Here is a 20,148-nt window from a genome sequence, read left to right on the forward strand (position 1 = left end):
GATTTGTGGATTTGTGGATTTGTGGATTTGTGGGTTTGTAGGTTTATGGATTTGTGGATTTGTAGATTTGCGGATATGTAGATTTATGGGTTTGCGGATTTGTGGGTTTATAGGTTTATGAACTTGTGGATTTGTGAATATGATGATTTGTGGATATGTAGATTTGTGGATTTGTAGATTTTTAGACGTGTAGATTTGTGGGTTTATGGATTTGTAAATTTGTGGAATTGTAGATTACGTTGATTGGAATATTTGTGAATTTGTGGATATGTAGATGGGTGGATGTGTGGATGTGTGGATGGGTGGATGGGTGGATGTGTGGATGGGTGGATGTGTGGATGGGTGGATGGGTGGATGGGTGGATGGGTGGTTGTGTGGATAGGTGGATGTGTGGATGTGTGGATGTGTGGATGTGTGAATGTGTGGATGTGTGGATTTGTAGATTTGAAGACTTGTAGACCTTCAGGTTGTTGGATTCACAGATTTTTATATTGAATGATCTTTAGATTCATAGTTTCAAAATATCTAAATTTCTAAGTTGCTGTATTTCTATATTTCTATATCACTAGATCCTCAAATTTGTATGTAGATTTTTATATTCTCAGAACCAGAATTCCTTAAATCCTCAGCCTCTCAAATTCCCAGATACTCAATTCCTTAAATCCCAAAATTTCAAGGCTTCCAAAATATCTCAACTCTAAAAATTTCAAACTATCTATCCTTATATATCTATGTCTTTATCCCACAATTGCCTAATATCCCTATATCTCCACATAAAAAATGTCCAAACTCTTAGTACTGTTAATGTTCAACTCACAAAAAGTATTCTTATATACAATATACAGTATTTTACAGGATGTGCTGTTATTGTATTGCATATAGGGTTCTAGAGAAATGCGACGATTTGCCGTGAACTATGAAAAAGATCAGAATTTTATTTGCGATGTCACGCATCGAGAATCTGTCTACAAGTTTGCTCGCCTTTATCGAAAATTTGAATGCATCAGAAACGAAGCAAAATACTGCATCGATCCCGTGAATAACACGACCGGCATTATTTGCGCAAATTGTTAAAGTTTGCTCGTACAATATTTACGGTGCCGTTTGATGAATACATATCACGCGACGCCTCTCGTCGCTGTGAAAATACACTTTAGGAACGTCGCTTATTCGAAACTCGAGAAACGGGATTTAGCAGGAATAAAATATTTCGAATGTATTATCGTTTCGATATTCAGTCGGCATTGCGTGTTTATTAGCTTCAATCGTTCCTTGAAATTTAAGCACAATTGTAAAGCATGCATTCTTATAAAAAAAATTTGTTAATTATTAATAGTTTCGTTATGAATGTTGTACGTATAATATACTATAATGTGAAGCATATAGCCGCTAAAATATAGGAGGTTTCAAAATAACTATTACTAATATGAATTACTTTTAATATTTCTGATTATAGACGAAGGAATTAACAATTTATAAAAAGCTACTTAATAATTTATTAGCACTTGGTAATTCATAATATTAGACTTATAATATTTAATTTTATGAATAATAATAAATTTCATAAATACTTTAAACTTCAAGTTAAGTTTAGTTAAATACAGTATTAACTTAAGTTGAGTTGAGTTGAGCTGAGTCAAGCCAACTCAAGTTAAGTCAAATCAAGTCAAGACGTGTCAAGTTAAATTAAATTGAGTTAAATTGATTTAAGTCGAGTTAATTTCAGTTAAATTGATTTAAGTCGAGTCAAGTTGAGTTAAGTTGAGTTAAATTCCGTTAAGTTGAGCTAAGTTGAGTTTAGTTGAGTTAAGTTCAGTAGAGTTGAGTTAAGTTGAGTTGAGTTAAGTTCTGTCCAAACTTAAGTTTAAGTTGAAAGATCACTTGAGTTTAGTTAAGTCCAAAGTTAAGCTAATTCAAGGTTATAATTAAATTGAGTTCATTTATGTTCAAAGTTAAAGTAAGTCTAGTTCAGTTTTGCTATGTTAAGCTAAGGAGACTTAAGCTAAGTAAGGCTAAGCTCAGTTAAGTTCAATTTGAAGTGAAGTTAAGTTAATTTAGTTTGAAAGAAGGGTTAAGTAAAAAATTAACTTAAATCAAAGTCAACTTAAGCTAATTTCAATTAAATTCAAAAGTAAGCTAAGTTAACAGTTAAGTCGAGTTAAATTAAAAGATAAATTTATTTGTCATAGTGAATTAATGTGTTAGTACATTCTTTTAAAACTCCTCATATTAAATCACCTACATATTTTTAATTGCACCTCCATTATATAAGTTATAATTTTTGCAGTAATTATCAATTCAATTTTCTTTTCCTTTTTTATTAAACAATGGAATAATTGAACTTCTCCGTTCTCTTGATTATAAATTATGACCTGTGCTTTCTTCACAAAAATAATAATTTAATCTTTGTAGTTTTGCTTAATATTCATTCATGCTATTTGAACGACGAAATAACCAAACTTCTCGGAGGCTTTTATTATAAATTATGACCTACACCTTTACAAGAAAAATAATGACAATTTGATTTTTATAGCCTCTTCGAATTTTTCAGCGTAATGTCAGATTATATACTATTCTTACGATAACTATAGATCTGATAAGTTTTTGCAGCGGTTGAATGGTAGAATCACCGAAGTTTTCAAACAGCTCGTGACCGTAAAAAATAACGACCACCATAATGCGTCTGTGACGCGGAAAACAGAAGGAGATTTTGTACTAGACGTCACAAAGGGACGTTCAACCTTCGTTTTAAGATTACAGTAATTTCTGCAGCAAAGAACGTGCTTTTCCCGTGATACTCTTTGACCGCTTTTTCGTCCTTAAACGTGCATTAAACTGTGTAATCATTGACATACTTGCTTGTAAGGAGCCAGGTATACTATGCACGAAATCCTTTAGGAATTCTGACGTGCATAATTCCGAAACGTACCGAATATATGGCATACTTGCTTGTAAGGAGTCATACTATGCACGAATCCCCTAGGAATGCTGACGTGCTTAATGCTGGGAAGGAACCAAATATGTGAAGAATTTATAGTTGCTTTTTCTGGTATAAATATGTACGAATTTGGAACTTGAGACTTGGGACTTGAGATTTGGGACTTTTTTATGGATTTGGGAATATAGAAATTTTGACATGTAGTAATTTGGGAATGCAGTGATTTGAAAATGCGAAAAATTGGGAATGTAGCAATTTAGATATTTAAGAATTTAAGATATTTAAGAACATAGAAGTTGAGAGAACTTATAATTTAAAGACATTGGCATTTGATTATCTATGAATTTAGAAAGGTATGGATTCAGGACTTTCGGAATTTGTAAATGAATTTGGGAATGTAGTGATTCAGGTATTTAGAAATTTGGAAGTATAAAGATATGGAATTGTACGAAGTCGGAAATGTAAGAATTAGAGAATTTATGAATTTGGGAATGTAGTGGCTTGGAGATCTAGAAATTTAGGAATGTAGTGTGACAATGTCGAAAATTGGAAATATAGTGAATTGAAAACGTAGTGATTTGGGAATCTAGAGATATAGAAATGAAGGATTTAGGAATCTGGAAATTTGGTAATGTAGTGATTTGGAGATTTAGGAATTTAGAAATGTAGGATTTGGGAATATAGTAATTTGCAAATGTAGCAATTTAGGAATGTGGTGATTTGAAAATGTAGAAAACTGAGAATGTGGCGATTCAGAAATTTAAGAATTTGGAAATGCAAGGATGGACGAATATAGAAATTTAGGGGTGTAGTGATTCGCAAATATAGGAATTTGTAAATGTAGGATTTTGGAATATAGTAATTTGGAAATGTAGCAATTTAGGAATGTGGGGATTTGAAAATGTAAAAAATTGAGAATGTGGTGATTCAGAAATTTAAGAATTTGGAAATTTAAGGATGGACGAATATAGAAATTTGGGGGTGTAGTGATTCCCACATGTAGGAATTTAGAAATGTAGGATTTGGAAATGTAGCAATTTAGGAGCGTGGTGATTTGAAAATGTAGAAAACTGAGAATGTGGTGATTCAGAAATTTAAGAATTTGGAAATTCAAGGATGGACGAATATAGAAATTTAGGGGTGTAGTGATTCGCAGATGTAGGAATTTGTAAATATAGGATTTTGGAATATAGTAATTTGGAAATGTAGCAATTTAGGAATGTGGGGAATTGAAAATGTAAAAAATTGAGAATGTGGTGATTCAGAAATTTAAGAATTTGGAAATTTAAGGATGGACGAATATAGGAACTTGGGGGTGTAGTGATTTGACAGTGTAGGAAACTAAAAATGTAGTGATTCAACAGTGTAGGAAATTAGGAATGTAGTCATTTCAGCATTTAGTGAATTGAAAACGTAGTGATTTGAGAATCTAGAGACATGGAAATAAAGGAATTTGGGAATATAGGTATTTGAAAATGTGGAGATTAAAAATCTAGAAATTTGGGAGCATAGATGTTTGAGAATCTAATAGATATAGCAATCTACGTATGTGATAAATTAGATATTTGAGAATGTAAATATTCGAGTAACTTGAAAATGTAGAAGCTTGAGAATACAGAGATTTGCAAGTCCAGAAATGTGAAGGCACTTTCAAGAAAAAAATATTAATATTAAACATCCTAAGAAAAGAATTTTATTAAAACCTTCACAGAAACGATAAAATTTAGCTTAACCTATTTATTCATTGAAGCTTGAACACCATAAGATCCAAAGGAAATGAAAATCCTTCGAAATAAAATTAAAGAATAATAATTTCAGCAGTAGCTTCCCAACTTCTGAGTCCTAGTTTCATATTCAGTTCAGCGCCGAAATTAAAAACTATAAATCCTGTCGCCTTTTTCCTTAAATACAAGTAGGATCTTTCTTTTACTGCGTGGAATTTTCTGAACGAGTTAACACGAATAAGAGAAGCTACATTAAAGTGTAGTAACAGTATATTAAACCTGTGTTTTTCAGGTGAAAAGTTCAGGTGAAATTTTATGGAATAAGTTAGTTTGTGGGGATGAAGGATATATTTTAAAATCAAATATTTATATTTATATATCTTACATAATTTAAATATTTATATTTCTTTTCAAATTTATCATTCTTTTGTTCTTTTGCAAATAAAATTTTCTTTTTTTAAATAAAACTTATTTTTTGACATAGTACAATTCTTTTGGAAAGAAAAGTAATTTCTTTTTAGGCAGAACATTCTTTTTATGTAAAACTTATTTTTTAGAAAGAGAACTAATTTTTTTCTAAGAACATTTCTTTTTTAAATAAATTTTTTTTATGAAGGACTTATCTATTTGACATAGAACTTTCTTTTTTACATAAAAGTTATATGCTTATTATTAAGCAGATCAATTAAATGTATTATTTAATAACAAATTCAGCATAGTTATTTGTTTGTTCCATTTTAACACTAAATTTATACATTCAATTAAAATGCCGAAGCACAGATTTATTACTTTAAATTTTAGAAATTATTATGAAGGTTTAGTCAAAATGCATCTTTATTCTGTATGGGATAACAAATTATCGTATAAACTGGTTTACGTATCATTTATTCATTCATTTTACTTTTATATATAATTTATTCATTCATTTCACTTTCACGCATAATTCACTAATTCCTTTTACTTTTACGCATAATTTATTCATTCTATATTTAAATATAATTTATTTAATTTTGCATTTCGGTTTCAATTTAAAAATAGGTAGTCATAAAACGTGCATGAATACAGTGTTCGAACGTGATAGTATATTGTATATTTTTGTAATATTATACTAATATACTAATTTTGTTATATTATATTAATAGTTATGTATTTAGTTATATTATATTAACAGTTATGTATTTATACAAATAATAGTTAATATAAAATTAAAAATATATGGAAAGATATTTCAGTAATTGACAAGAATCACCGATAACACGAAAATAGAAGAAATAACAATTTCCTGATAAACTGTTTCTATTTTCACGAGCGGTATGCAATTTTAAAGCATCGATTTTATCTTCGTAGCTCGCTGGTAACTTAATTTCATCTTTGACCGATTATCGATTATCAGTCAGTGTCGTACACGGAATTCGAGTTAATATCCGTGGTAGCCAATATTGCAGGCTTTGCCACGCGAAGGGAAACTTAGTATTGTGAGGCTAATGCTATGGGAACGGTTAATTGAATTTTGTTAGCCCCGAAATTAAAGTTCCTTCAGATCTCGTAGAAAAGCTGCGCTATTACCTACGCTTTATCGTTCACCGTAATTATTTACTCCATCCACTTCGGATTAATTAACATTTTTCATCGTGCTAGGAATTTAAGGTGCAATTACAACGATACTAATGTTTCGATCATTTACGAAATTCCGCTTCAGATTAAATTCTTGGGTTTAACGTTGGAGAACGAAACAATTGGGACAGAATTTGTTAGAGGTTATTAGAAAAAATAAAATCGAATTTTTGGTGCTTACATACTGTAAACAACTTATTTTATGTTTGCTAAAATTTAAGAACCATTTGTACATTACAATAATTATTCAAAAAATGCTTTAAAAATTTAGCTGCATTTTTAAATCTTTTTATTGATGATAGTAAAGAAAGGTTTAAGAATTCAAATTTATTTAAGATAATTTGAATATAAATCCAAAATTAAATGTAATGTGAATTTACTAAAATTTGATAAATTATAAGTTGAATGAATAAATTTGAATTCATTGATAAAGTCTTGTATTAATTAACCTGATGTAATTTGTCATTGATTTATATAAAAAATACTTTAATAAAACAATGCAACTTTTATTTAATACAAACCTAGATTATTCATCAAATAAAGTTATGATTGATCATATGAATATACATATATATAGTTTAGGAGATATTTTAGTTCTAACTTGTTAGGAAATCGTGACTTTCTGGTCAATACTATGAATTGCCCTAACTGAACAGCAAATGTTTTTCTACATGCTTTGAGAGGTCACGTGTCACCAAACGAATTGTGAGTTTTTGTTTTTTTTTTGTTACGCAGTAACAGTGAAATTTTATCTCTTACGTCTCTAATACGATGAATACGGCGATACGGTGAATTATCACTTCATAATGAAGTATTCTAAAGAAGAAAAAATAGGCATGTTATCAGTTTATTTTGAAGCTAGGAAAAGTGCTACACATGCAGAAAGATTATACACTACGGAATGTTAGTAAGTCATTAATTTCTCGATTCAGAAAGTATTCTGATGCAAATGGTCGCCACATTGAACCTTTTCTGTAAATAGACATTAAAATTAAAATATCTCCTAAACTAATGATTTTCTCACATAAATAGATTAATACTTTTTTGTACAGAATATGAAGGAGTACCAGCTGATGCAATAAAAAATATATGATTCCATTTAAAAAAAACATTAATAACCTTCATATGTCCTTTACACGTCCACCTACAAAAAAATATACCATCAGCATATGCCCCTCTCAAAACCATTCAACTTCATCTGAAACATTGTTTGCTATGAGTAATAATAATGACGCAAATTTAGATGGCAAAATGTGATGAGCCACCCTGTATATAATTATATGAATAGTTATGATTAATCAAGTAAAGTGAATTGCAACGTAAATTTATAATATAATCAAATTTAAAAAGTCGTCTAAAGTTTATAGTACTTACATTCCTGCACCGCCATGGCAAATAATCGCAGGATTAAATTTTTACCGACGAAGGTGTTAATTAAAGCGAATCTTACGAACCACGATTGCTTTCATCTTGTTTATTAATTCTTGACAGAAGAGTTAATTATGTAAATGGTGCAGAAAAGTTCCACTTAATTGAAATTTCGTAGTAAATTAACACACCTTAAAATAAAGTGCTCCATTCACTCAACCTTCTCCACCATTTGCTAATTAACGAAATAGAAGCATTACCTTCACACACAGTTTAACCAGTAATTAAGTTCAAATTACAATAAATACAGCTTATTCCGGCGGATCGTTGAAGCTTTATTTTCTTACACACTTGTTTCGTTTTATGAACGCGAATATACTGCCGGAATATATGGTACCCCTTTTAATTCCAAAATAAATGTGCCGATAAACTCTCGTACAATTAACGGCTTACCCGTAAGCTGATAATTGCGCAAAAATACATGCATATTATGGTTAAATCGGTGCTAAATGTACTCTATATTATACTCTTTTTGTACTGTGCTCCATTTTTTCTAGGATTATAGGAATAATTATAAAAAAATTCAAATGAGAATTTTATTTCACTTTCAAAGAAAGAAAATATATTGGAGTTTGCTTTTTGTAGGAGATTAATGTTTGCTTTTTGAGGAGATTATTAGTTTGCTTTTTGAGGACATTATCTAGTTTTGTATATGTAAGAAGATTAATTATTAGAGAACTGGAAAGGTTTTAAGAAAAATGGGGATCGGTGAAGCAATGTTTTTGGAGAGTATGGATTTAGAACTTTGGGAATTTACGATTAGAAGGTTTTGAGAATTGGGACTATAGACATTTGAATTATGAGGAATTTGAAGATTTGAGAAATTAGAAATGTGAGAATTTAGGGATTTGAGAATTTGGAATTGTCAGAAGTTAGGAACTTGAGAAATTGGAAATTTAGAAATTCGGGGATGTGAAGATTTTTGGATGATGAAACTGGAATTTGGAATTTGGAAATTTGGGAATTTGGGAATTTGGGAATTTGGGAATTTGGGAATTTGAGAATTAGAAAACTTGGAATTTGAGAACTTGAGAATTCGGAATCTTGGAATTTGGAAAATTGGGAATTACGAAATTCAGAAATTTGTAATTTGGGAATTTGGGAATTTGGGAATTTGGGAGTTTAGAAATTTGGTAATTTAGAAATTTGAGAATTTGGAGATTTAAAAATTTAGGAATATGGGGATTTGAGAGTTTAGAAAATTAGGAATTGGGGAACTGAGGAATTGGAGAATTGGGGAAATTGGGAATTTAAGAATTTGGGAATTTAAGAATTTGGGAATTAGGAAATTGGGGAACTTGGTAATTTAGAAATTTGAGAATTTGGAGATTAAAAAATTTAGGAATATAGGGATTTGGGAATTTAAAAAATTAGGAATTTGAAAATTTGAAAATTAAGGAATTCTAAAGTTTGAAGCTTTTTCCTAACGATCGCATATTTTCAATAATAAATCACACGAGTATAATAACTTGGCCATCCACTGTATTTCAGCCAAGTCTAGGGGATTCTAGATCGATGCATCAAGGCTGCGAACCAATCGACGCACTTCACGGAGTGTTCCGGTTGCATCTGACGTTATTAGTACCCAGGTCAGAGTGCTCTCTGTTCGATAAAACGTGTACACGCGCACGTGAGATCGGATTAACGATCGGATGGACCTTCTGTCCTGCAATGATAGTCGGATTCAAGCAGCACAATGAGAGTTCGGAGACGAGAGTGACCGAAACGTGAATAATAGTTGAAGCCCGCGCACCGAACACTTCTATAGCCGACACTTGTTGCTGAGAATACCGACTAAATTCGACAATAAAACTTGCCAGCGTTTCGATTACAGACCCGACTAATCGAGGAAGATTGAAAATGTTGCAGTCGCACTACTCTGAGAAGTTATCTCAATGATCTTGCGATGCTTATTGTGATTTGTGAATTTAGGAATTCGGAAATTGGAGAATTTTGGGTTTAGGGGATGTGGAGGTTTGAGAATTTGAGACGCTTGAAATTTGGGAATTTAGAGATTTGGGAATTTAGGGATTTGGGAGTTTGGGGATTTGGGGATTTGGATTTGGAAACTTGGGAATTGGGAATATTGGCAATTTAGGGATTTGTCAATTGACAAATTTGGAGGCTCTGAAATTTGGAGATTTGGATTTGGAAACTTGGGAATTGGGAATATTGGCAATTTGGGGATTTGTCAATTGGCAAATTTGGAGGTTCTGAAATTTGGAGATTTAGGGATTTGGGGACTTGGGAATTGGGGGATTTGGAGATTTGGGGATTTGAATTTGGAAACTTGGGAATTGGCGATATTGGCGATTTGGGGATTTGGGGATCTGTCAATTGGCAAATTTGGAGGCTCTGAAATTTGGAAATTTAGGGATTTGGGGACTTGGGAATTGGGGAATTTGGAGATTTGGGGATTTGGATTTGGAAACTTGGGAATTGGGAATATTGGCGATTTGGGGATTTGGGGATTTGTCAATTGGTAAATTTGGAGGTTCTGAAATTTGGAGATTTAGGGATTTTGGGACTTGGGAATTGAGGGATTTGGAGATTTGGAGATTTGGGGATGTGGAGATTTGAGGATTTGGGGATTTGGTTTTGGAAACTTGGGAATTGGGGATATTGGCGATTTGGGGATTTGGGGAATTGGGGATTTGTCAATTGGCAAATTTGAAGACTTTGGAATTTGGAGATTTAGGGATTTGGGGATTTGGGGATTAGGAGATTTGGGGATTTGGGGATTTGAGGATTGGAGGATTTGGGGATCGGGGGATTTAGGGATTCGAGGACTTGTGACATTAAAATTTTGATATATTGGAGTGTAATATTTGGAATTTATCGTTTAAAAAATTTGTGAATTTGAAATTTTGGAACTTCAGCAATTTGGAATTAGAATTATGGAGTAGTGGAATATTGGAATATTGGAATGTGGTAATGTAGGAATGTTGGAATGTGAAAATGTGGGAATGTTATTATTTTGGAATGCGATAATGTGGGAATGTCGTCATCTTGAATGTTGTTATTTCATTCGGAAATTTCGAAACTTGTAAAATGCTGAAAAATTTTTAAAAATTAGTAACTCAAAAGTTTGTAAATTTAGAAATTCAGTAACTTGTAAAATTAGAAACATTGGAGACATAGAAACATAAATTTAAGAACACAAAAACTTAAAAGAGTACAAATTTATAGGAATGAAAATTCATAATTGTAATTTAAAAAATCTTCAAACCAGAAGATATAGAAGCTAGCAAACGAATTAACTGGAAATACCAACTACATAATTGACACGACCATGTAACAAATATGTAATATCCGCAAACAATCAATGAATAATCATATTTCCTCGAATATATCATTCTCCCGCAACATTCTAAAATTTCACTAATCTCGTTGACAACTTTATAGCCACGTATACATGCACAATCTGAAACGCGATACTCGATCTACCATCAATTTGTGGATAGATTTGCAAAATAGTCGAACACGAATGGCTGCGGCCGTGTCGATGCTTAAATCGTTCGATCAACGGTCGTGTAATACAATTACAAAGTTTAACTGTAGCCACATATTCTGGTCGCTCGTAAATTTGTAGCTGGTGAATCGGAAATCTGAAAATCCCTGAACGAACCGACACGGAAACGGGACAGAGGGTATTCGTCAATTCGAACATGAATAGAGTTTCTGATGCGCATTGTCTGCTCTATTCGAGGACGCAGAAAATCCGCTTGATCCGTTCGAACAGTACTGCTGTAGAAACTGAACAAGGTTCTGTGTGTTTTATATAGCAGTTTTTGCGTTGATTAACACGTAGACTACTGTATTAGCCATGTATGGGTTAGAATTGAATTTTTATACAGATCGAACATTTATGTTATTAGAAATTTGTTCATTTTTGTAACTGAAAATACTTGTATTACTTGGAACTATGGAATATAAATACGATAAATTATATTTAACATAATGATATATTTAACATAAGATTTGGTGAGAGTAAAAATAATAATGCAATTTTAATGAAAGGCGATATTAAATTCAAATTCGCAAATTTACAAGTTTCTAAATTCTCAATTTCTAAATTACAAGTTTTTACATTTCTGAATTGTCTAATCCTAATTTTATATTACATAAATACCAAAATCCAATATCCCAATATTTCAACATTCCAGCAGTCCAACATTCCAACATTCCCACATTCCCACATTCCCACATTCCCACATTCCAAATTTCTCATATTCTAGTATTCCCACATTCCCAAATAACAGCATTCCAATATCCCAACCTTCCGAATTTACAGCATTCCCACATTCCAACACTCCAACATTCCCCCATTCCAAAATTCACATATTCCAGTATTCCCATATTCCCAAATAACAACATTCTAATATCCCAACCTTCCGAATTTACAACATTCCCATATTCCATCATTCCAACATCCCCACATTCCGACATTCCAACATCCCCACATTCCCACATTCCAAAATTCCAAAGTAACAACATTCCGACATTACCACAATCCAATATTCCAACCTTTTGAAATAACAACATTCCTACATTCCCACATCCTAACATTCCCTTATTCCAACATTCCAGTATTCTTAGATTTCAAACATTCCGACATTCCTGCATTCCTACATTCCAACATTCCAGTATTCTTAGATTCCAAAAATTCCGACATTCCAACATTCCTGCATTCCTACATTCCAACACTTGAACATTTATTTTCTTGAAGAACATTCTAACATTTCAATACTCTATAATTCCAACATTCCAATACTTCACAATTCCAACACTCCATCATTTCAACTTTGTAACATTTCAACATCAAAAATTGCATCATTCCCATATTCTGATATTCCACTGTTCCAACATTCCAAATTTGTAAAATTCTAAAATTGTAAAATTTTAAAGTTCCAAAATCCCAAAATCCTAAATTTCTAAAAAATTTAATGGAATGCATAGTAACCTAGTAAAAATTACCTATAAAAATTATACTTTGTCTCCATCGCAGTAAAATAAGTTATTCCATTGGAGACGTTATAATATTGAAAGTTTTAACGAACATAACGAACAGTCTAGTAACCTGTAGTTATCATCGTCACTTTTCTTTTTCTATGTAAAAATTTATTCCGATCGGCGAGAAACTTTTTTCCAGGAGACCGACAGAGCATAAAAGATACGATTACATTGGCTTCGTTTGATTTATGCAGAATCCTTTCTTTCGATCGCGACCTAGGCTATTGCACGCTTGTTCCAATTGACCTGCTCATTAATAATGACCATGTCCAGGTCATTGAACTTCATCTGCCTCGATAAGTTTCCAATACGCATAAAATCGCAAATCGTCTTGGGTCGATACACTGTTCTCTTCGACTAAATTTAGCGATAAAAACCATTTTAGTAAAACAAGGGGACGTTTTATTAAATTTAATGTTGGAGAATAACTTTGATAACGAGAGAGACATAGGAGATTTTGAGTGGAGTAGAGATTTGATTATTTGGAAATTTGGGTTCTGGAAAAGTTGTAAATTTGTCATTTTGTCAATTAGTCAATTAGACAATTACTTTATCTGCCAATTTTTCAATTTTTCAATTATTAGATATTCAATTCTTCAATTTTTCAATTTTTCAATTTTTCTATTCTTCAATTCTTCAATTATCAGATAATAAATTCTTCAATTTTGCAAATTTCTCAATTTTTTAATTTTCCAATTATCAATTCTTCCATTCTTCAATTCTTCAATTCTTCAACTCTTCAATTCATCAATTCAACAATTCTTTAACTCTTCAACTCTTCAACTCTTCAACTCTTCCACTCTTCCACTCTTCCACTCTTCACCTCTTCAACTCTTCCACTCTTCAACTCTTCATCTCTTCCACTCTTCAATTCTTTACCTCTTCAATTCATCAATTCATCAATTCGTCAATTCGTCAGTTCGTCAATTCGTCAATTCGACAATTCGTCAATTCGTCAATTCGTCAATTCGTCAATTCGTCAATTCGTCAATTCGTTAATTCGTCAATTCATCGATTCATCGATTCATCAATTCATCAAGTCATCAAGTCATCAATTCATCAATTCTTCGATTCGTCAAGTCATCAATTCATCAATTTATCAATTCGTCAATTCGTCAATTCGTCAATTCATCAATTTATCAATTCTATTGTCAATTACAAAATACCAATACAATTTTTCAATTTGAGATTTACTAGTTTAGTAATTTTGTAATTATTATAATCAAAGAACTCGATAATTTAATATTAGCAATATTCCACAATTTCTTTACAAATAACTTTTTCAACAAAAGATATTCATTCAATATTTCTTCTAAGAATTAAAAAAAAAGACATTTTCATTCAAAAACAGAAAAATGATGCAGCAAGTACAAAACCCACTCAAAATTAGATTTCCACATGATTCTTCCATAATTATTTCCAACATTATCACTGTTTTAATATATAATTGACTTAATAAATAATTTACCTATTTCATAAACCTGAAAACTTAATTGTCACCGGTAAACTTGATACAAAAGTACAGATACGAAGAACATTGGAAATTATCAAGATTTCTCTGGTATTTACTGTAATAAACTTCCACACGTTATCAGTTCCACCGACTTATCTCCAAACAGTAATTTCGAATCATTTACATGCATGTATTCAAGTGCACCCTAATAGTTGTCTGCTTGCATCTAAAGTGCAGCAAATCTAACCGAAATACTGCGTCCACGTTCCTGCAGTGAATGTTCCTAATCTAAAATACAATTTCATTTTAGGAAACGATCCAAGTCGCATAAGTGCATCGCACGTATTCCGTTTGAAACTAATCGAAGTATAGGAAATTGCTCAACACAGTTTCGATAATCAATTCGAGTACTCCATAACAGCAAATGTTATAATAGAACTTTCTCGCCCCACTTCGCTTATCGTTCTCCATTATTATCATTTGTATCTTTTAATTATCTTCCATAAAACAAACTCTTTAAACAACAGAAAATTTTGTTTATTTATTAAATTCGCATCTCTGGTCTTCAAAAGGAATTAAAATTTTGTACAAACGTATATGCTTTGTTATTTCTCCTGTTTTCTGCAGCGGTGGACAAATTAAAGTTAAAACTTTGCAACTTTTCTAAATTCGACCAAAAAGGATACGTGTGAGGTGCCAATTTGCGTAACTGCACATTTTTGGTTCACTGATTTTTTCAAACACAACGAAGTACAGAAATACTGGGAAAATTTTTTCTACGTTTTGAAATTCGTTATTTTAACACGTCTATGTTATAAAAAATGCTAAATACACCGTTTAATAATAATTTTTATACATGCGTTTTATTACAGTACCACTATAAACTTTCCCATATCTCAATACAGTATATCTAAATGATCCTTATCTGCAATAACAATGATCTGTATGCAATAACAAGTACAAGAATACTACAGTGAATATCAATGTGAGTAATCGTACATAACCTTGTATTATCTACAATTTGTAATATCTGTAAGATATCTAAGTGAGTCAACGAATAGGCACTTACGGAAGAAATTCATATAGGCTCAGAATGGTCATTTCGTATCGCAAATGAGTTCATAAGCTCGTTGATTGCAATTTAGAGTGGATTTCCAATAGTAACATAGGAAACGTTTAGTTTCTACTTGTTAAACATTCACCATGTTCGCGGGAAGTTCAGTTTACACTAACTTTGTAACGAACTCGCTACGGTGGAAACAATTACGCAAGATACATATGTACATATATCCCGCGTGGCTCGGTCCTGCGAATTCGACGGGTTACAAGCTCGCCGTATCCAGTTGCGGACCATAATTGGTTTACGGGCTTAAATCGTACATCTGTAAAGCGAACTATACGACATTTCGTTGGATAAAACACGGCGAGTTATTTTGTATATCTCTATATGTTCGATGAATACAGTCTGGCCATCGAAGTAGGACCACGAAAATTTCATTCTTCACGAGTCAACATAAAAGTTCGAACTTTGAAATAGCCAGGCAAGTTGAACATTTATTTGATAGAATTCAAGAATTTTTGAAAGAACAACCCTGGTCATCGAATGAGGACATACGAAAATTTCACTTTGTGGCTATAACATGTCATATATGCAAAATTGTCTTAGGTCAAGCAAAATTATTACTAAATACGTTGATAACGATATATACATAGCAATTTGTTACTATCGTGATAATAAATTGTGTGGGTGATGAGCGATTAAGGGCCGTGCGAGCGTTTACGTTAGGCTCGAGTATCGATAGCGCGTCAGGTGAAATTTGAATGCCATAGAAAATGTCTGCCTACTCAAAAGACTAGTTTACAACTCTCCAACATTATCTGAGTTGAAAAGAATTGCAGATATTTGGGAAAATGAAGATATAAAGCATATGATGTATACGGAGTATGCTGACCAAAGCAAAGGAAATACAAGATATTAACATGTGTTAATAATGTTATGTGTAGTGATAGTTATGTTAGTAGCTAATAAACATCATTACAATTTGAACAGTCCTTTTAATTTTACGTAAAACGTGAAAAATTCTGAAAATAGTGGTCCTAATTCGATATGTTTTGCATATGTCAAAAATTATCGAAAATGATATCAAAACATGGTTTTTTTTGATTCAATGACGATTGACGGCTTCCTATTGTCTGACAAGTCTGCTCTTAAAATTTCAAGGCAAAAGACTCAACATGGCAGCTTGTACAGGCAAATAGACAAACGAACAAATGTAAGTCGAGTCGTTATAAATTATTTGATGGTAAAATAGTAAATAACGTTTTCACCTTCTCCAAAATTAATCGATACGAGAATTGAGGTGTTGCTATAATTTATCGATATACGTATATCGATATATGTATATGTAAAACTGAGTTAGGTTAGTTTTTATAAAATGACGTATATGTAAAATTGAGTTAGGTTACTTTTTATAAAATGATGTATATAAAATTGAGTTAGGTTAGTTTTTATAAAATGATGTATATGTAATGTTGAGTTAGGTTAGTTTTTATAAAATGACGTATATGTAAAATTGAGTTAGGTTAGTTTGTATAAAATGATCTATATATAAAATTGAGTTAGGTTACTTTTTATAAAATGATGTATATAAAATTGAGTTAGGTTAGTTTGTATAAAATGATGTATATGTAAAATTGAGTTAAGTTAGCTTTTATAGATCAAGATTTAGTTTTTGTCAATTTAGGTTAACTTTTGTCTTTTAGATCAGATAAGATAGGTAAAGTAAGATTTTATTGAGGTTATGTTATATTTGTTTGTCTTATTAAGTCACGCCAGGTGAAGTTACCTTTCCAGACACAAAATTAGTTTCAAATCTATTACACCAGGTAGAATTACATACCGCTATAATTAAATAAATAAAACTGCATTTCAGCACGAAACACGGAAAGCATTTAATTAAAAAACGATACGATGCCACAGATCCCGACGACAAGTTCAATCTGTGTAATCACGAAATTCTAATCCTCGTGACAGCATTGAGCACAGCAGAAACTGAACTTTGCATGTTCACGGTGGTAACGAAAATTGACAGGGTATGAGTGACAAGCCATTATCACGCTAGCACCGCGAACTACGATCGACGGTTTATCGATCAAAATATTTCGATAGTCACGCCCTGGGAGACAGGCATCCATTCGAATTCGATTACTCGAACTCTTATAACTTTGCTGAACTTGTCCTCTTCATTTTAACCGCCACGAATTTTGGGATTGGTTTGCTAGCAAATGCTCATCATTATTATGCTGCGATATTCTACCTATGAAAATTTCTGGATTCTCACTTTTTAAATTAGAGAATTTCTTAATTGAGTGATTATCTAATTTTTATGTTGACAGACTCTCGAATTTCGACAAATTCGAAAATTTTTACGTTTTAAAATTTTGAAATCTTTTTAAGTACTGAAATTTAAATTTTTATACTTTCAAATTTCTAAATTTTCGAAATTCCCAAATTCACAAATTTCCAAATCCCCAAATTCCCATAGCTCCGAGTTCCTACATCACCGAATTCCCACATCCCTGAATTCCCAAATCCCCAAATTCCCACATCACCGAATTCCCAAATCCCCAAATTCCCACATGTCCGAGTTCCCACATCACCGAATTCCCAAATCCCCAAATTCCCACATGTCCGAGTTCCCACATCACCGAATTCCCACATTACTGAATTCTCATATCCCCAAATTCCCACATCTCCGAGTTCCCACATCACTGAATTCCCACATCCCCGAATTCCCACATCCCCGAATTCCCATATCACCGAATTCCCACATCCCCGAATTCCCACATGTCCGAGTTCCCACATCACCGAATTCCCACATTACCGAATTCTCATATCCCCAAATTCCCACATCTCCGAGTTCCCACATCACTGAATTTCCACATCCCCGAATTCCCACATCACCGAATTCCCACATCCCCGAATTCCCACATCCCCGAATTCCCACATCCCCAAATTCCCATATTCCCGAATTCTTACATCCCCGAATTCCCACATCTCCGATTTCCCACATCCCCGAATCCCTATATCACTGAATTCCCAAATCCCCAAATTCTCAAATCTCCAAATTCCCAAATCCCCAAATTCTCAAATTCTCAAATTCCCAAAATTCTCAAATCTCCAAATTCTCAAATTCCCAAAATTCTCAAATCTCCAAATTCTCAAATCCTCAAATCCCTAAATTCCCAAATTTCTGAATTAGTACAGTTCCAAATTTCCAAAACGCCTCCAGCGGAAGGCGGACTTACAACCCATCGTGCAAAGCGGAATCGCAATAGCGCAGAAAATCCTGTAGCGTCTTGCGAGATTTTCGAAAGCTTTCGAGCCGATTCGCTCCCGAGGCAATACTCTTTGAAAAGCAACACCAAGCCGTGCCTCTCGAATTACTTTAACGCTGAAATTACTTCGCTCTCTCGCCCCCAGCTATTCGTTTAACTGCGAGAGTGGCTTCAGAAAAGCGGCCAGACTCGATTTCGCACTCGTCGCGATGCAACCGAATTCGTTGCCGGCAATTTAAACACTAATTTCCGGCCAGATCATTTATTATGACAGACGAGAAGGATAAGCTAATTTGCAGATTTTCAATGACTGCGGTGATTAAGAAAGCTTATCGCTTTTGTTCAACTTTCGAACGAAACATTATTTTTACAAGTACATAATTAAAGCAAATGCATTCATTAGTTACTGTTTATTTCGGTTGATTAAAAATGATAAAATAAGTAGTGGAAAATAGAAGTCATTACAGTTATGAGTGTTTTATTTGTTATTTTAAAGACTGTTAATAAGATGTTTGCTTGCAAGAACAATTGCAGATTTAGTTAATTCAATTCAGGCAATTCAATTCAACTAAAGGCATTAATGTCGTAAAGAGAATGTTTGATTCTGTATGGTAATTTTATTATTGTTTTGTCACAATTAATCTATTTTGAGAAAATTATTATTTATTCAATATTAACAAGATGATGTTATTAACAGTATAATAACTGGAACACATTCATTATACATATAAATCTTTATTATTCAGTTTTCGAAGTTTTGAAATTGAAGTTTTTCAATTAAAAATAGCTTTTAATCTTTAACAAGTCTGGGTTAAAAACTAAACTTTAGTATCTGATCATGAATGTCAATTCAATTAACTGTTACATTTTATCCATTTAACTGTTACATTTCATTCAAATATCAGTGACATTTTAATTCTCAATTAAAAAGTATTTAATTAGAGATTATAATTGATTAGTTTGTCGTAGAAGTAATTAAAAATTTAACCAAATACCAGATGTCATGAACTTCAGTTTCTTAATTTCTATCACCGTCCGAAGTTATGAAGAGTTAACGTTGCAATTTGCAGTTTTACAAAGTGCGTATTATGTAACAAACCTGTGTTACCAACCATGTTAAGATAATCATTGCACTTACGTAATACGATCTATAAGTGCGCGCTCACTCTACTTTACTTAACTTTTCCATTCGGTATTTAAAAATGCTTAAAAATGACTCATATTTTAATTATCCATATTTATCTATAAATAGTTATCTCCTAATACTGTTATTATATTTATCTATAAATATAGATAACATTGATAATTTCTATCACAATTTTTATGTTGCCAATAGTGCAAAGCCAGGACTACCAACATTAAAAATATGCTTTTATCAGATACCAAAAAACAATTTAAAAGATAGCACAAAAATATTTACAATTTTATTCCGGTACACAATTAAATTTTTTTATTACATTTCGTAAAGAAAAACTTAATTATTAAGTTTTGTTCCACAACTTTAAATCTGTAATGCTCCAAACAAAAGCAAGTTTATTATTTTTCGAGCTTCGTCTTTTCTTCTCATAGTTATATTGTATACACTGTGCAATTGTACAGACTTTAACAATAAATAAATTTATTAATTTAATAAGTATAAA

General features: G+C 32.1%; 1 long non-coding RNA gene across 1 annotated transcript in view; it reads right to left on the reverse strand.

Annotated features, from left to right (window-relative positions):
* The window catches only part of LOC143265782 (uncharacterized), a 50,347-nt gene that overhangs the window by 11,374 nt on the left and 18,825 nt on the right, over positions 1–20,148 (reverse strand). The gene's annotated exons all lie outside the window — the stretch shown is intronic.

This window comes from Megachile rotundata, chromosome 2, assembly GCF_050947335.1.
Source record: "Megachile rotundata isolate GNS110a chromosome 2, iyMegRotu1, whole genome shotgun sequence".
In the NCBI taxonomy this organism is placed as follows: domain Eukaryota; kingdom Metazoa; phylum Arthropoda; class Insecta; order Hymenoptera; family Megachilidae; genus Megachile; species Megachile rotundata.